Source organism: Cygnus olor, chromosome 13, assembly GCF_009769625.2.
Source record: "Cygnus olor isolate bCygOlo1 chromosome 13, bCygOlo1.pri.v2, whole genome shotgun sequence".
Taxonomy (NCBI): domain Eukaryota; kingdom Metazoa; phylum Chordata; class Aves; order Anseriformes; family Anatidae; genus Cygnus; species Cygnus olor.
Window position 1 is genome coordinate 19,260,090 of NC_049181.1, and position 16,804 is coordinate 19,276,893.

At 39.9% G+C, this 16,804-nt stretch overlaps 1 long non-coding RNA gene across 1 annotated transcript in view; it reads left to right on the plus strand.

The window, feature by feature from the left end:
* Nucleotides 1-16,804, plus strand: part of LOC121077544 — a 75,475-nt gene that overhangs the window by 416 nt on the left and 58,255 nt on the right. The gene's annotated exons all lie outside the window — the stretch shown is intronic.

A 16,804-nucleotide genomic window follows, 5' to 3' on the forward strand; every position in this document is an offset into this window, starting at 1 on the left:
GTTGCGAAGGAAAGTTTGCTGTTCTTCAGCAGCTTTCCTCTGGGAATCAAAAATGCTTAACAAGAGTGCATGCTGCAAATATGCCCTGCTCCTCTCGGGAGGAAATGCAAGCGCTGTGACCATTGCAATTGCTTGCTCAAGGTCAATATGGAGTAAAAATCTGAAATTGCAGTTCCGTAATTGTTGTTGCATCTCTGGGAATTTGCTACACTAAGAGCTCAGTTCTATGAGTCAGTCATGATAATAGAATAGATACTCAATTGCAAAAAAAAAATAATTAGTATTTAAAGAAAATCATGGCACTCTGATTTATCCATGAGAATGTGACTGCAAAAAATGTGTAAAAAAGAAAGCCCTAACCTTTTATCTAATGACACAGTGTGATTTGTAATTAGATAATAGCTGTTGTCTCCTAGGGGGTACTGACAACCTGAGATGATTTCCACCAGATTATTGTGGGATCAATACTAGCTGAATAATTAAAATTCAATACTGCTATGTCTTTATCAATAGCACTGTAGAAATGATATATGACAGATTTAATTGAATTTGTCAGACAGTCTGGCTACATGCATAGGTCAAGGGGATATTTTTAGAGTTTTGTGTTTCATTTCTGATTATACTTGCCTTGTACCTTTTTAACATTCATCGTTACATCGAAGCAGTAAGACTGCTTGCTCAGGGAGCACTGGCAAACTGTAAGTAGTGACCCTGAGTTTATGCTGAACTTTGAGTCTAAATGTTAAGAGTCTTAATGCAGGCTTTCAGTAATTACTTCAGGGTACGTGTTAAAAGGCAAAACAGTGACAAAATGGAGGCAACCAAGCATTTTGTTTCTTTTTAATCATAGCTGGTTTGTTAACTCCTTTATTACTAGCCCAATGCTAGCTAGGCAGCTTGTATGTCATTCATCTACACCAGAAATTGAAGGTATGAAATAATAGAGGATGGTGGAAGGTTATACGCGTTCATTGGGCATCCGGGGTTAATGCTTTTAGAGGAGGGGGGTGTGTGTTTTACATTTGCTAGCTATATGAAGCATGAATGGCAGTGTTTTGATTCTGAGCAGCCAAAGTAAATGTTGTATTCTTCGTGAGTATTTGAACACTAACATCCGGTTATTACTCTCTGAAGAGCTGGCCATTACCGAGATGAAATGGCAAGGCACCTTTTATGTCGCAGCACCAAGATACACCAGAGAACAGAGAAGTAGCATTTCCACAAATTGGTCATCATTTCCTAGGATAAAGACGTGTATCTTTTGCCGCTTGTTTTGTGCTGATAAACCATACTGTGCCGTGAATTCTAACACGAGGTTTTAAATAATTAGCAGCGAGATAGCACAGAGCAGCTGCCACCACAAAGAAGCCACCTTCCTATCATGAAGGTTCACACACTGAGCAGTGTGGGACATTGTGGTTAAGTTTTATTTGAAGAATTGATGGTTATCTTTCACTGTGGGGGAAAAAAAAGGGGAAGAAAATTAAGTTTAGGTGTACCTGGGTATTAATAATTGTCCTATTGGTTGTGATCAATTGCACTTTTAGGTTTTGTCTATGGTCTTGTTAATATTCATGCTGTTAATTACTTCCTATTCACCTGCTCTACCTGGTTTTATACATATGGATGAGCTTTGTTTTTTGCTCCAACCCACCAGCAGTGAGGTGTGCTTACACTCTGTGCTGTACTCTGGCAGTTAGCCACACCAAGCTTTCAGGCTGAGTCTGCTTGATAATCAAAGATGCATTTTCCTGTCTTTTTTTTTTTTAAAGTGTTTTTTTTTCAGACTTATTTTCTACTTTGAGTTCATTTTAGTTACAGTTACATCTTTCTCCTGCCAACTCAAGTACTGAAGATTTAATTCATAAATTAAAGCTGATGTTTTCATGAAATACTAAATGTTGAGACTTCAGGGAAAGCCTCTGCTTGAAGCTTTCAAGCACTGAAGCCTCTCAAAAGTAACAAGGAATGGCAAGCAGTTCTGTGAAACAGTTATGAGGTGGTCCACAATGAGATGGGCTGAAGATATAAGATTCAGGTCTGAATGCTATAGATATAGATCTTTTGCAGCTATAGTAGAAAAGATTTCATTTTTCCAAACTTTTAATGAGGAAACAAAAAACAGGAAAATACAGGAAGAAAATTGTGATGAATAATTCTATTTGCTTATGGGCCTCCTGATGTTGTATGTACGGCCCTGGCATTATCTCCTGGGCTGGAAACCTACCTTCAGCATGTGTGCTTGTGCCATGCCCATCTTTTGCTACTTTTTTCTACTCTCATTTTTTTTTTCAGTTTTCTTCCCAAAGTAGCATGTATTTTCCCCCTGAGCAGAAGACTTTCATCCTTACAAATGTATGGCTTTTATCTTTCCTGATGTATTTTTTTCTTGCAAATACTCCAGACCAAATATCATAATCTTGTCTGGCCATACAGCCTCTGCAGAAGGTTACATCTTTCCCTCACATAAACACTGGATTGGCTGTTACAGGTCTTGTTGATCACCATGTCCAGGTCTAATCCCCTGCTATTACATGTCTAGAAAATACAGTTTCTTCCTTAAGCTGATCAAGCCCCAGTTTTAAAAGTGAAAGGAAAAATAGCATTTGCATTGTAACTGCCTCCATGTTTCTCTGATTCAGAACTTTCTAGTAATTTTTAACCTGAGCTTTTTTTTTTACTTTTCAGTTCTCTTCATTATTATACATGATTTTGCTTCTATTCTGACGGCTATCCCAGCGATATACTGATGGAGAAGTTTTGTTCTCACTCATGTGAAAAAGCCTAATTCTTTAATTTTGTTATTAAAATCAGCCTTCTCTGTTAATGCTTCTTCTTTCCTTGTTAAATAGAGCTGCCCAAAACTGTAGGCAAGTCTCCCCAGTCGTTCTCTTGCTTATCTCAGTGCTGGAAATAGCATTTCTGATGTATAAAAGATTTTTTTGTTGCATTGGTGGCTTATGGTCAGGTCTTTCAGCCTTTTCACTTGTTTCCAGTTGTTGAGTATATCTCTTCAGGTGATGTCAGTCAAAAGGGGACACTTCTTGTTTTAATGAAGCAATTAAGAAGTAAATGAGAGAAGAGAGAGGCCAGGTCAGATCAGAAAGTGTAAAGAGTAATTTGAAAGAGTTGTAGGGCTACTTAGGAGAAGCAAATGAATAGTAGTTATTCTGTAGCCTGGAGGAAGAAAGGAGTTTAATATACAGCAGCAAACATGGGGAGAGAGAGAAAGAGACAAAATGTTAAAACATCTGTATGTCTATATATAAAAAAATTGTGTGTTTATAAGAGGAGAAGCAACTGGAGTGACCTTCAGTGGTCAGAAGGAAAAAAAAAACCTGAAACCAATATTCTAATCATGTTACAGCTATTTGACCTGGGGTCAGTACCTGTTACATGCAGTATCACTATGGAAAGTAAAAGGTCCTGCAGAGCCCTGAGATGAAAGGAAGCACCAGCTGGAGTGGAAGCACTTTTTTTTAATTATTATTATATGAGTGTTCACATATCCTGAGAATGTTATTAATTTGGTTTATTAAAGTTGTATCCTATCTATCAGAAGGGAGAAATTGAATAATGCTGTTTTCTCTCTGGGCTGGAGTTCAGTATCGTGGTTTCAGTTGAGTACAGGCTCTGCTGTAAAATACCTAAAACAGGACTGGTTGGAAATTAGGAAAAGAAATCAAGGCCATCTCGAAATAATGTTCAGTGATAAAAATGAAGAGGGATCACTATGATATCTATAGTTGAATCCCAAAGTGTTTCCTATCTGTGACTTCTTATCTGGAAGCTGTTCTCAGGCATGCTGAGATTTAAGGCCTTAAAGTGATGCTTACAGAACCAGTGCTTAGCAAAGTTATGTTAGCTTTGCGCAGGGTCAGGCAATTCACGTGTAAATATTTAAACAAAACAAATGGAGGGAGGGAAGTTCAGTCATGTATCAAACCAATCTCTGTTGGCATTCATAGGTTCTTCACCTATCCTTGGAGCAATGCTGAATCTATCAAAGCTGTTGTCTGGTACAGTAGTGTCATATCAGTCCATGCTGCATTAGTGAAAGTATCTAACTTGTACAGTCAAAAGATTTATGATTCACACACCTGATCGCTAGGGTGTCTGAAGGCCAGCCTCCAGCTGAGGTGACCCAGAAGGCATCATCCCCCTTGTGAGTTTGTGGGTTTATGTATGGACATTTAAATATCCCTTCCTTTATATAGGATGTACATAGACAATGTGCTAATGAGATTGCATGTAAACACATTGCACATCTTTTTTCAACTAAAACCAAATTCTGCGGTCAGCTGTTCATTTCTGTTTCCTACCATGGTTTGTTCTCACGTGTGATACAGTCCCACCACGACCTGACCAATGCCATGCTGTGCTTTGTCCTGTGCCCTAATGTAAATTCCCTCCTCGTTCCTAAAAGAAAACCCAGCAAAGCAGCCTGTGGAATAGAACAGGCCTGATTTCTGCCAGACTTCTGGTTTCAGTTAGGTCACTTAGCTCAGTGCACTAGTAAATAGTGCAGTATTTGCACTGTTATAATAGAAACAACAACAACAAGAAAGTCATCTGTTTATCCTTTTTGGATGGGGGTTATGCAACATAAAACACATTTAAGTGCCCAATTGTGAGGTTTTTATCAGATAAAGAAATCTGAAGCTTAATGCACTACAGGTAACAGTCACTAGACACTTGGCATTATGTGAAATGTAAGTGAAAATATTGCCGTGCTGTCCGTGAACAAAGCTGCTATCATGGAGCCTGTCAGATGCCAAGGCTCACTCTTAAGTTTTCTAAAAATCAAAAAGGAGTGAAACAACCTGGGGCCAATAAGTTATTTGAGGTGATAACTGACTTAAAAATCTGAGGTCAAGCATCAGCCTTGAAGGCAGTTATACATGGACTTCCCACAATTGTTTTGGTTTACAGGAATGCTTGAAATACAAAACATGGCAACAATAACATGTTTCATTTGGATATGTAGAGGCAAAGCTGATCATCACATTTAAATAGGACAGGAAGGATCAAAAGGATAGGAAAATGGTTGATTTGTATTTCCAGGGCTTATGAACGCCAGATTTTGTTGGACCATATGGTCTCTTGTCTCTTCGATACTACACTTAATGCTTCTACTATGCTAATATCCCTAATCTTTTTATTTTAATTGTTTTTAAATGTTCTTGTTTATAGAAGAGAGAAAATACTCCATACATGGAAGCCCAGAAAAGGCCAGTCTGCCATGTGGAACGGTGTGTGTGCGGATGGGAGCTTTATGGCAGGCAGCCTGGCTAACCCATAGGGTAGCTTGTGCTGCAAAACTCTCCTGTGTAGACAGGGTGCTGGAGCCCCTTTCCTTTTACCATATGTACAGTCAATGCTTTTCATTTTGAAGTTCAATACATCTTAATTTTCTTCTTCCTTGTATCAAATCCTGGGCTGTATGTTGCAATATAATTAGTCACCAAATTGAAAATCTAGTTTTACTCTTTATAGTATTATTGCTGGAGACTGACATTTAAATGCAGTCTTGGTTCATAACGAGTACAAACAGGAGGGGAATGATTTAAAAAATTTGCTGAGTCCTTGAGGATGCGAAGTTGAGTACTGTTTGCAGAAGTCAATAGGGTTGTTGTAAGCAGGCTTTGTGTGTGTGAGCACCGGAGGCTGAAACAAATCAATTTCCATTGACTTGTCTAGCAAAGGAGCCATTATTTAGAACTGAATAGCCATTGCTCCTGTAATATAATGTGAAAACTTATTGTAGTTTTACTGAGAAGTAGGTTATGATGAAATTATTTGTTTAAAAGCAAAGTGATGATGCCTTCTGAATATAAACTTGGGAGGCATCAATCAAAACTTGTTGACAAACAAATCATGTTTATTTTTTTAAAGCTGTTATCAAAAGTCATATCAGTCTGATATTGACAACAGAGTTTATTGGTAAAAAGAACTTGCTGACAGTTATTCGAACAGCAGTAGTAATTACTGTCCTAGGGAAAGGAACACTGTTTAAGGAAATGCAGTGCTAATGTGTGAAGTATCAGCTCCTCCACCTTCAAAAAGCAGCTGGACTCATAAATTCAATTCACCAGCAGATTTCTTATAAGAGTGCCTGCCTTGAGCTCCGTGCTTTACATCAGCTTTCGTGCTTGGTCTGTTACTAGTAAACTGTTGAAATTCCCTGTAGTAGTACCATTTAAGGCCTGAATCACTCAGGTTTTTATGCTTCCTTTTGTGTGTGGCTTACATTAACAGGGGAAGATGTTTGAGTTCTGAAAAAGATTTATGCACAAAAATTGGCTGATCACATCTTTTCCATATTCTCCATGCTCCTTTGTGCATTTTTTCCCAACCAACCCACGGTGCAGCTCAGGGGTATAAACAGTAACTTGGTGGTGTCCACTTAAGGGAACTTCTGTGAAAGGAGTAATTATTGGCAAAAGCATGTTCTGCCCAGCAAGCCATACCAGCAGAGAAGAATTTTAATAAAAAATCAGTGCAGTATGTAAAAATTAGCATTTGTAATAGGAAAATTTGGTTGAAAGGAATAATCTTCACTTTAAGAAGTACAGTGTAAATACAATAATAAAAGGGAAGTGACCTGCCTGTGTGCTGTATTTCTGTTCATTACTCACCATTTTTTTGGTGGTGGTGGGAGGAAAAACCCTGAGATAAACTCCAAAACATGCTATTTTTGCAGTAAAGCTATGCATTTCAATGGACTCTGCTGTTAAGTGGCACAGAACGTGCCCAGCTTTAGCAGAGCAAGATTCCCCGTAGTACTAGTACAAAAATGCCATTCCATTCATTTTCATTTACTCCCAGAATGAATGTGCAGTAAAGGGAATTGCCTTGGACATGTCTGTTTGTGGCTGAAGCGCTGCACGTGCCATCGCATCTGTGGCTTTCTGCTATAAATTATTATCAATGGGAATCACATTTTGACTTAAAGCTCTGCTGCTGCACGGTAATGGCATCAACAAGTTCTCATTTGGGTCTAAGCCCCCTTTAATCTGAGATTTCTGTGTCATCTTGGGTTTACTGGGCTAAGAAAACAAATAAAAAATATGAAAGAATGTAAATTGAAACCAGAAGTAGTTATGAACATACGAACAGCATTTATAATTTATTTATTTTAACCCCCCCCCCCCCCCCCCCCCCAAGAGTAAAGCATTTTGTGTCTAGAAGCTCAGAAAAGCTCTCCTTGGTTTTCATTTTATAAAGCAAAAGTGTTCTTCAGTGATCAGTTGCCTTTAACCTCAGATGAGTGATGGGTGACTTGGGTATTAGAAATATGGCAAAGGACATGGAAACGTAGAACATGCTTCTCTCTCTCTGGTAGAAACTAAATCCAAGTTAGAAACAAAAATCCAGTTTCAACTGCTGTAGGTCAAAGGAGCTATCCTAAACTATTCCAAATAAGAATCTAGAACGTAGTAATCACTTTGTATTTTAATTTCTGTCACTTTCTGTCAAAACAACTGAGGAGAGGGGTAAGGAATGTACTGTCATTAATGATGGGCCAACTGTTCTGCTAACTAAGTGCAATGGATCCTCCAAGTTAGGTTTTTTGTCTTCTGGTTTTGGGGCTCATCCTCTGAGAGGAACTGAAAGAACCACTCTGACCAAGTGAAAGCCAGGTGGTGAACCTGCAACTAGGTCTTGGTGCATGCAAAAGACTGTATATTGTGGCTGGCTTTCTGATGGGGATGGAGCAAGGATAGCAAAGCCTGGATGTTTTGGTAAGCTCTGCATGGAGTTACAGCCCTTTCCTCCTTGCTCTTTTAGCATGGGGTTACTATTACAACATCCTGGTTTGGGCAACGTCCTATGGTAAAACAAAATTCAGAGGTTTACATTACTTTCTAAATTATATTCTGTGGGATTCCATGATGATGAGAAATGCATGAGTTTGAAGAGGAAATGTCTATACTTCCTTGAATATCTTTCGCTATATCCTCTATATGGTTACAAAGAGTAACTGCTGTTGGCAACTCCCCCAGCTTTGCACCATCACAGCTAAGAGCTGATCAAGCTGGCTTGCTCTTACTTGTACTTGATTAACATATTCTTTTGACATTCTGTGTATGCAGCATGTGTTTTAAATTTTAATAATACACAGACCTTATGCTGCTTGTTTGTCAGCATTCTCCTTAAGAATTCTCTACACGGAAGAAAAATTCAGTGAAGTCTATTGCAAATCAAACAATGCCATTTGTAAGTCTCTGCTTTCAGATGTTAATTATTGTTTATACACTGGAGCCTCTGTAACAGCATCAAAAGTTACAGCGAGGAGAGTGAGTGAACTTCACACTGGTGGGAGGCCGTATGAACACGCACTCAAAGCAGTGTTGGTGCAAAGGAGCTACAAACATTCTTGTCTCCCAGGTTCTTATTAGGACACTGAATCTGTGCTTGAAAGATCTATGCTGGGTCTGATTTGGTTCTAATTTAAAGTAGTTTTACCCTTGATTTTTACTCGTCCGCTCTGGCAATGCAGCTGAATTACAGTAATGGTTGGTTCTCTCTCTTCCCCTGGATGCTCGTGACTGCTGCCTCCTTGCTGTAACACTAGTGCTCATCTGATCCCTTGAACTGAACTGTGAAAAAGATCAATTTTGGAGGTGAGGAAGTGCATAAAAAACCCACGTGAGTTGTCTCCTGTTAGTTCAGGTTCTTGAACGCAAGCTCTGCAGGATCAGACAAGTGCAATGGGTGGGTGGTGGTGGTGTGTGTAGGATACGTGGCTGATAGTTGGGGAAGAGCAGGGATGGGGGACAGAAATAATTTTTCCTGTTGCAGATGGCTATTCAATGGGTCAAACTTTAGGCTTGAAGTCTCCTTTTAAAGAATTAAAGAGTTTAGATTTATAGTAACTCCCTAGAGGCTAGTTAAAATAGAGCTTTGAAAGTTTTGGCCACTTTATGTACACAAATTTGATTGTGATTGTGTTTTTACTTATATAAATAGCCTTCCTTGATACACACATATCAAAGGAGCACAAGCCCAGGTGAAATCATACAGCAGTTGTAAAAGTCGTATCTGAAAATGTTTTAGGGATTAGGTATGGGAGTGAAGTCCACAGTTTAATGTAGGGAATCTATGGAACAAAAAGGACGGGAGTTTTCTGTGTGCTTTAAATTAATGAGGACACATGCTCTTGAATGTGCCAGTGCCAAATGTTAATACATTATTGAGTAATTTTCAGTGTTCTCACTAACTCAGAGTTTGAAAGGACTGCCTTGTGGTACGCTCCTCACAGATCTGGGCTCAGGCTTGGCTCAAATTCTGCTGAGCTACCTGTGGCCTGTCTGACCAGGGCATGGTCTCCCCCTTCGAGGAATCACAGAATCATCGAGGTTGGAAGAGACCTCCAAGATCACCGAGTCCAACCTCTGACCTAACACTAACAAGTCCTCTACTAAACCATATCACTAAGCTCAACATCTAAACGTCTCTTAAAGACCTCCAGGGATGGTGACTCAACCAGTTCCCTGGGCAGCCCATTCCAATGCCTCACAACCCTTTCAGCAAGGAAGTTCTTCCTAATATCCAACCTAAATGTCCTGAAGAAGGCGTTCTTTCCAATCCAGCTTTGCTAGTTTGCTCTGTCTGTTATGCCCAAGCCTGCCGTGGTCTCTGTTGCTTATCGACAGGAACAAGAACTGAGTGAGTATCCTGGGTCTGCAGGGCCCTGTGTTTCTCTTAAAGGACTTTGTAACAGGGCAGTGTGGGATGGTACCATGAGCTAGTCGCCCTGAGCATCAAAACCTGAAAACCAAAAATGGGCAATCATGCTTTTACATGTGTTAAAGGTGTACGTGACAGCATGACCAGTCACAATGAGTTGAAGAGAGAGAGATTTAATATTCTTGCTTTGCATATACCACCAGCTCATGAACTCTTCTATAGACAAAGTCAGGTTTTTGTTTTTAATGTATCAGATGCCAGCATAAGTACATGGGAAGGAAATAAAACAGGGATTTACAAGCTAAAGGGTGCCAATAAGTTCCTGGAGCACAATGGGAATTAGGTGGCCACCAGGGAGCTGATGAGTGACTCTCCATGTCCATAGTCAGTGGAGGTATGTAGATGCCATACTATGGATATGAATGCCCAGCTTAAGGCAAATTGTTAACAAGAAGGTAGTTTTCACTGGCTTGTAGTGTTTCTAAGTTACCTACCATGTAGATTCACTGAAATTGCTGTCTTGGTGGTAGTAAGCAGACAGGAGTACAAAGTATACAACAGCAAAGGAAAGGAGACCACACAGCCATGGCCCAGAGGAAGCATAAAAGCTTTTTTTCCTTGGTCATATAATCAGATCTCTGTCATTTGATCATTGAAGCTGTATCACAGAGAGGCTTTCTATGGTTATTTAATACAAAACCCAGGACACCACGGTGTGTGCAGAACCCATTAAAAGAAACATTTGGAGAAATGAGTGTGGTACTGTGCAACCTTTGAAATTGCCTTTCATAAGTTATCTCTTACTAATCAAATAGAACCTGGAAGGGAATAAAAAGAACCAAGCAGGATGTGACATGTAGTTAGCTTAAAAAGAAAATAGGCATATCTGTGTTATTGTTTTCTGCTACAGTAATAATCAGAAATATACCCCTGCAAGTGATTTTCTGCACTCTGCATTCAAGTGGGAAATCTGTAGTTACTATCTGAAGACGTTTTGCTCCCCTCATCGCTCCCCCCTCAAAACAGAAGTTAACATCAGGTGCAGCAGCTTCTTTGTCTTTTAGTTACTGGCTATTACATTGCAGTATGTGTTTGTGGCTTTGGGTGACTCTTTGTTTTATGCCGCACTGCGTGTTAGGTATGAGGCTGCACTGTGGCTCTAGACCAGAAATATACAGGGATGTGTCCGTAGCTTTTGTGACAGTTTCTCTGGGTGCAGATACAGCATTCAACAGATACGCCTGGAGCTTTTCTGCTTTTTCCCAGAGTTGGGGAGCATCACAAAGCTGTGTGCTAGGCTAAGGTGTAGCCATGAGGCAGGTTGCATATTTCCCCAGCGGTGACTTCTGCAGTAAAGGCACAGGGTAGGGTGTGGAGCTGCCACTTCTTAAACCTGCCTGAACAAGGGGTGCAGAGCTCTGACACTGAGGCTGCCACACAGGCTTCATCTTTTGTAGGAATAAATGACCCAGCCAGTGAAATCACTGCCCAGCCTCTGGGTCCTTACGTTACAAGGTGGAATAAACAAGCAGGCAGGTAGCTGTGTCCGGGGTAAGGCACGCAGCCCCTGAATTTTGCTTGCCCAAAGAGGGCCACGCAGTGCAAAATTAGAGCCTTTACTGGGTCTGTAGTCAGAACTGATATCCAATTAGGGAAGGATCACATATGGTCACGGTTTCTCTTCACCTGGAAGACATTATATTTCAAACATAAGCATGGTGATGCTGAGAGCATGCCTGATGTGACAGAGATGAAAAGCTCTTCAACAGAAAAGCAACCTTAGCCCCCTGTACAGTGTATATATATAAAGTCTAAACAAAACTTTATAGATGACATATTGGCAAAACACTGCCAGAATAAATTTTTATGTGGGTATAAAAGTATGCTCAGTGGGTGTAAATTTTATATGCTTTTCAAAATCTAAACTTGACAAATTGATGGGTTTGCAGGGCATATCTATATTCTTTTTTTTCCTTTTAGGTGATAAAAAATTCAAGAGGTGTAGGCTCAGATAAAAATAAATGTGATCACATAATGTATTTGATTTAATTTATGAAGCACTACCTGTCCTCCTCCTTTAACAGGCTACTCAAGATATGTTAAAATGCTCTAATGCTATGAGTGTGTGAGCTTATCACCTGAGAATGTTAATGCATTCGTTAACGCTAAGTGCTGTCCTTGGTTATAAGTGTAGATGGCACTTTTGTACCACTATTTACCTGTGCTTGCTGTTATTCGCTGTTCTTTTGCTTCCTTCCTAGCTTTGATGCTGTCCAGTTACAGTTTCTTTACCTTGACAGTTCCTATTAGCATCTGCTATTGTACAACTGTGGTGGGATTGAAAAGAGAGCCTTTTCACAGCCCTTCCCTATCTTTTCACCCCTTTTTGCATTGTGGTTCACTTTCCTTTCAGTTAAAGCCTTAATTCTATAAGCAGTGTGTTGGAGTACTGCAGTATCTTCACTAACGCCTAGTGGTCTTTCTACGCATTTCTGCTATGGTGTCTGATGTGGGGAGAAATTGTCTCCTTACTAAACTTGGTATTGTGCGCTGTCCTAGTGCAGTCCTATTTTGCACTGTTCTATCGCTCTCAAAAAGAAGCCATACAGACTAGTCCTTTCTTGGCCTCCTCAATTTCATAAACTTTCAAGTTTCAGATGTCAAAAATGCATGAAATCAGCATTCACCTTTCAGTGGCCCTGGAACCAAGTGTATTGGCAGGCTCACCAGGATCTAGATCAGCCTCTTGTCTTTCCTGCAGGAGGAGTGGAGCTAAGGGGTGGGCTTTTTATTTATTTTTTAATTGTCGCCAGATGGAGGCCTGGTACTAGATTAAATATCAGTCTTGGTAAGCAAAATGCTCCTGGCCTGATAAGGTCTTTTGACCAATGTCAGCATCTCCAGTTGGACTGTAAAATGGCCTGGAAATTGATACCAAGTGCTTGCTTCTGGCTGTAGACGCCTATTTTCTTACCTGGCACTGAAAAATCAGAAGAGGAGGCTACTAATGCAAGCATGTACTTCACGATCAGAACTGCAGATGCAGTATTAAGTGGACACACAAATTTTGTAGCATTTTGCAGTAGGTAATAACGTCTTGCACCCTTGTCCACTGACTTCTTGCTGTTTGACTGCTCTAAGATCAGGTTGTCTGTAATTGTGTACCTGTTCCAGGAAATAATTATGGTTGTTTGGATGGGAGATGACTGGTGGCTGAGCAAACTTCAGACCAGTAGCTGCACACCTGCAGCCTGGCAAGGCTTAGCTTTGACCTGGGAAGACAGAAAAATGTCAGGCTGTGCCTTGAACAGCAAAGGGGGAGGTTGGCAAACACAGTTGTTTGCAGAAAGCACTCAGAGTATACGGCCTGCACGGCTGCAAGACAGTCTTACTGCTGAAAAGGCTGGCAGTGAGGAATTGAAAACAGTGTGAACACATTGCTTATACCCTCCAGCTAGTACATATCTTGAGACAGATGTTTGATGGAAAACATTTGCTGGAGAGAAGCTGAAATAAACAAACATTATTCATTTGGAAGGCAATGATGAGAATTATGAAGCTGGTGGAGGGAGTGAGGGTCAGTAAAAGTTAATTTGGAAAACTTGTCTTTGCCAAAATGAAACAATTAGAGTATCTAGAGGAAGCATGGCTCTGTTGGAACAAGGAAATGTTCTTGGCAGACACATGATCATATTCTGCATGCTTCTATTTATGAGCAAATGCAGAATCTTGCTTTTTGTCTAATGTGATGTTGAATTATTGGATCTTTTCAGTTAATTTGCTTCTAAACAATCTATAAATTCAAAAAAAATAGCGATTGGATAAGGTTTAATTTTGCATAGAGTCTCATTTGAGCAATTTAGCTGCTTATGTGTGAAGTGCGACTTTTTTTTCTAGCACATTTTTATTATGATCCTGATCTTAAGTTATCGACATCAGCGTGAATTGTAGAACTGATTTAAGACTATTAGATCGGGTCTTATATATTTCTCTTCTAGACAAATCTGTAGACTTTGTTAATAAATTACTTTGCACTTGGGTAATCTGAACACTGCAAACTCGATATAGCTTTGGGAGAGGGCAGTGAATTCTGTTCTGCTTCATGTACAAATGAAACCATGAGTTAAGTACTAATTCTTTATTATTGATTACTCAGTACTCATTGCTAGTGATTTTTGTGAAATAGGGAAGAAGCACCACTTCACTTTGAGTTCCCAGGTTGCATTTCAAGTTGAAGCAAAACTAAAACTTCCACGACAAATTGGAGTTGGAAACTGAACGCCTTTTACATAGAAGTTAAAGAAGGAATTCTTCTAATCCTAGCTCCTGAAATGTACCAGTATTTTAAGAATGAGGTTTTTGTTATTCTGGAGAACTCAAATTTGGTACGAGAATGCAAACTTGTTATCGTGCTTGTTGCTGAAATAGAGCATCAAATGCCTAATTCTCTCATCTACATCAGCATGGTATCTGAAGATATTCTAGCAGTTTGGTGCTTGTTGTTATTTTCTGTGTGTGTAAAGAACAAAGATGTCTTAACTGTCTTGCTGGAGTACTTGGCTTAATTTTATGATATCGTTTGCAATCTTGCTACATATATTAACAACTTCTTGTTATTTTTACATTTGTTGCTGTGCATTCTGGACTGTGAACTGATCAGGAGAATGCCTCAGTGTGTGACAATCCTAGACCAAAAGCAAAGCTTGTTACAGGTTACAAAGATGGGGTGTATGAGAGAAGACTACACCTTTTCCCTTTCATTTGGCCAAAATTCACTTTTTTTTTTTTTTGAGAGAGGGAGGAAAAAATGGGTATGATAAGGCTAAAATATCAAGGTCAGTAAGTTACCAATGACAGATTAGATCAATACATGCTAAATCTAGTTTTAGTGGAAGCAGAAATATTTCTGTTTTGTCTGTTAAAAAGAAGAAAATGTTGGAACCTTTAGAATAACCCTGCTTGTAGGTGTTGTGTGAGAGGAGCACTGAGTTTTTGAACGCTGGAGTATTTTATGAGCTATCTAATCTGAAGACACTAGAATAGTGTGGAGCCTCTTACAGCATGGGGTTGTAGAGCTGGGATGGAGGCATATAGAATATGGATGACATAACCAGAATGTTCCTTAGGTATAGGATATACTGCAGGCTGTTAAAAAAGGAGGGGACCGATTTCAGGAGTGGAGGAAATGAGTGCTGCTTTCAAGACTTCACAATAAGTTATTTTTAGCATCAGGCTGCAGAAAGTGAAATTTTCTGAAAGGTGAAACTTTGAGATTGGCTGGGAAAGCTGATCAATGGAGATGGACGCGCCTTTAAAACTGGGACACGGAGATCGTCAGTCAGAAGGGCAGGAATGTGTTACTCCTCCTTTTGACCCCATGCCACAGAAGAAAGCTCCCGGTGATGTGCAGAGATGGCTTGTCTATCTTACCTCCAAGAGAGCAGGATTTCAAAAGACTGCTTGCTTGGGCTTAAAATGCATTTTTCTGTGCATTGAGTTCAAAGCAAGCCTGAAATTGCAAGCAGAACTCAAAGCCATTGTGGTTTCACCTCATTTTTACACGGAGCCCATTGAGGTTTGAGTGATTTAATCCTAAAGCTGTAAATCTGGGAAGGTTCACACAGAACTTAGTAAAAGGTTATTTGAAAGAATTGCAAACTACAAAAGATGTCAGAGAACTTTGGCTAAGCTTGTTACTTGCAAGTAATGGAACAGGAGGTCGGGGACTTTTCCAGGATTTTTCAAATTGCTGGGAATTTTTTTCATAGCTCTGCTTCTATTAATACCAGCAGCCAGGCTCCTACTGAGCGTAGGAACCTACTTGTGCTGAATTTAGAGTAGGGGGCATTCGTGAATGTTGTTGTCTAAAAGTGCACTCGATTTCAAAGAGAATAAAAACAAGGCCTAATTGCTAAGCATTGAGTTGTTCTGATAGTGATGGTTTTAAACTGAAACAAGAAGGAGAGGGCGAAGGGAGTGGGTGAGTATTGCACACAAAGTAGTGGAGTAAGAGGTTACCAGGAATCAGTGCCCGTGGCTTCTGGCTGAGGCTGTAATGTCACCACCCTGATACGTTTCCCTGAGCTCTTCCACCACTGCTCATATTGTGGCAGCTGCTTGTTTCCCAGCATATGTCAGCGTGGCTTGTGAGAGGTTTGTAAATGGCTGTACTGCTGTGCTCACGCTTAGCTCACGTGTTAAGCAACGCTTTCTCATGCTCCATGGTAGCCATTACAATTCTGTTTTCCAGCAAAAAAAGAAACTGTTAGATAATTAAATCCTTCTTGGGGTTCAAAGCATATCCCTCTGACAAGCTCCCCTTCTCTCTCACCTCCTTCCTAGCCCTTCTCAGTCTTCCTATCAGTAGCAGCCCCCAAATTGCACTGTTGGCTTCAAGAACCTGCTGACCCACATCTCCCATCCCGTCCTTGAGAAACGTTGAGAGCCCTGGCAGAAGTGGACAGAAGTATTTTCTCCCTCCGTGCCACTGGACTCAAAGCTGTCTCTAGCTACTAGCTGGTTTATACTTATAGGGTATTTCATAGTTGGAACAGATAATTCCTTACTGGTTAGGTGCATGGATGTCCTAGGACCAGGTGAGGAAATGTCTGCAATTGTACAAATAACTTTGGTCAATGGCTGGATTTTCCTCCCTCCTCTCAGCAAACCCTGAAAAATAAGGAGGAAATAACTTTAAAAAGAATTATTTTGCCTTGCAATTATTTTTTTTTCTTTAGAACAGCCCTGTTAAATACAGGTTTAATATTCTTTGTCAAGGTGCAAGTCACTTATATATCTTAGTCAATTTTAATAAATATTTCTACCTCTTACCTTAATAAGCCTATAGTGGTTTTAAGTCGTCAGTATAAAACACTTAATAGGGGTATATCTGTTGGAAAACGAGGACAGATCTTAAGGAAACAGGCATAAAGCTGAGATGTCAGAATTGCTTACTGTTTCTGAAAGTCTTGGTCAAACCTGACCTGAGGCACAAAGTGTAACTTTCTTGGGGATAATTTCTGCTTTAATGACTAAAATAGCTGTTTCTGAAATTGTCACATATTTAGGATCATTATCTTTTAATCAAGCTTGTGTGCTATACCTCAGAAAA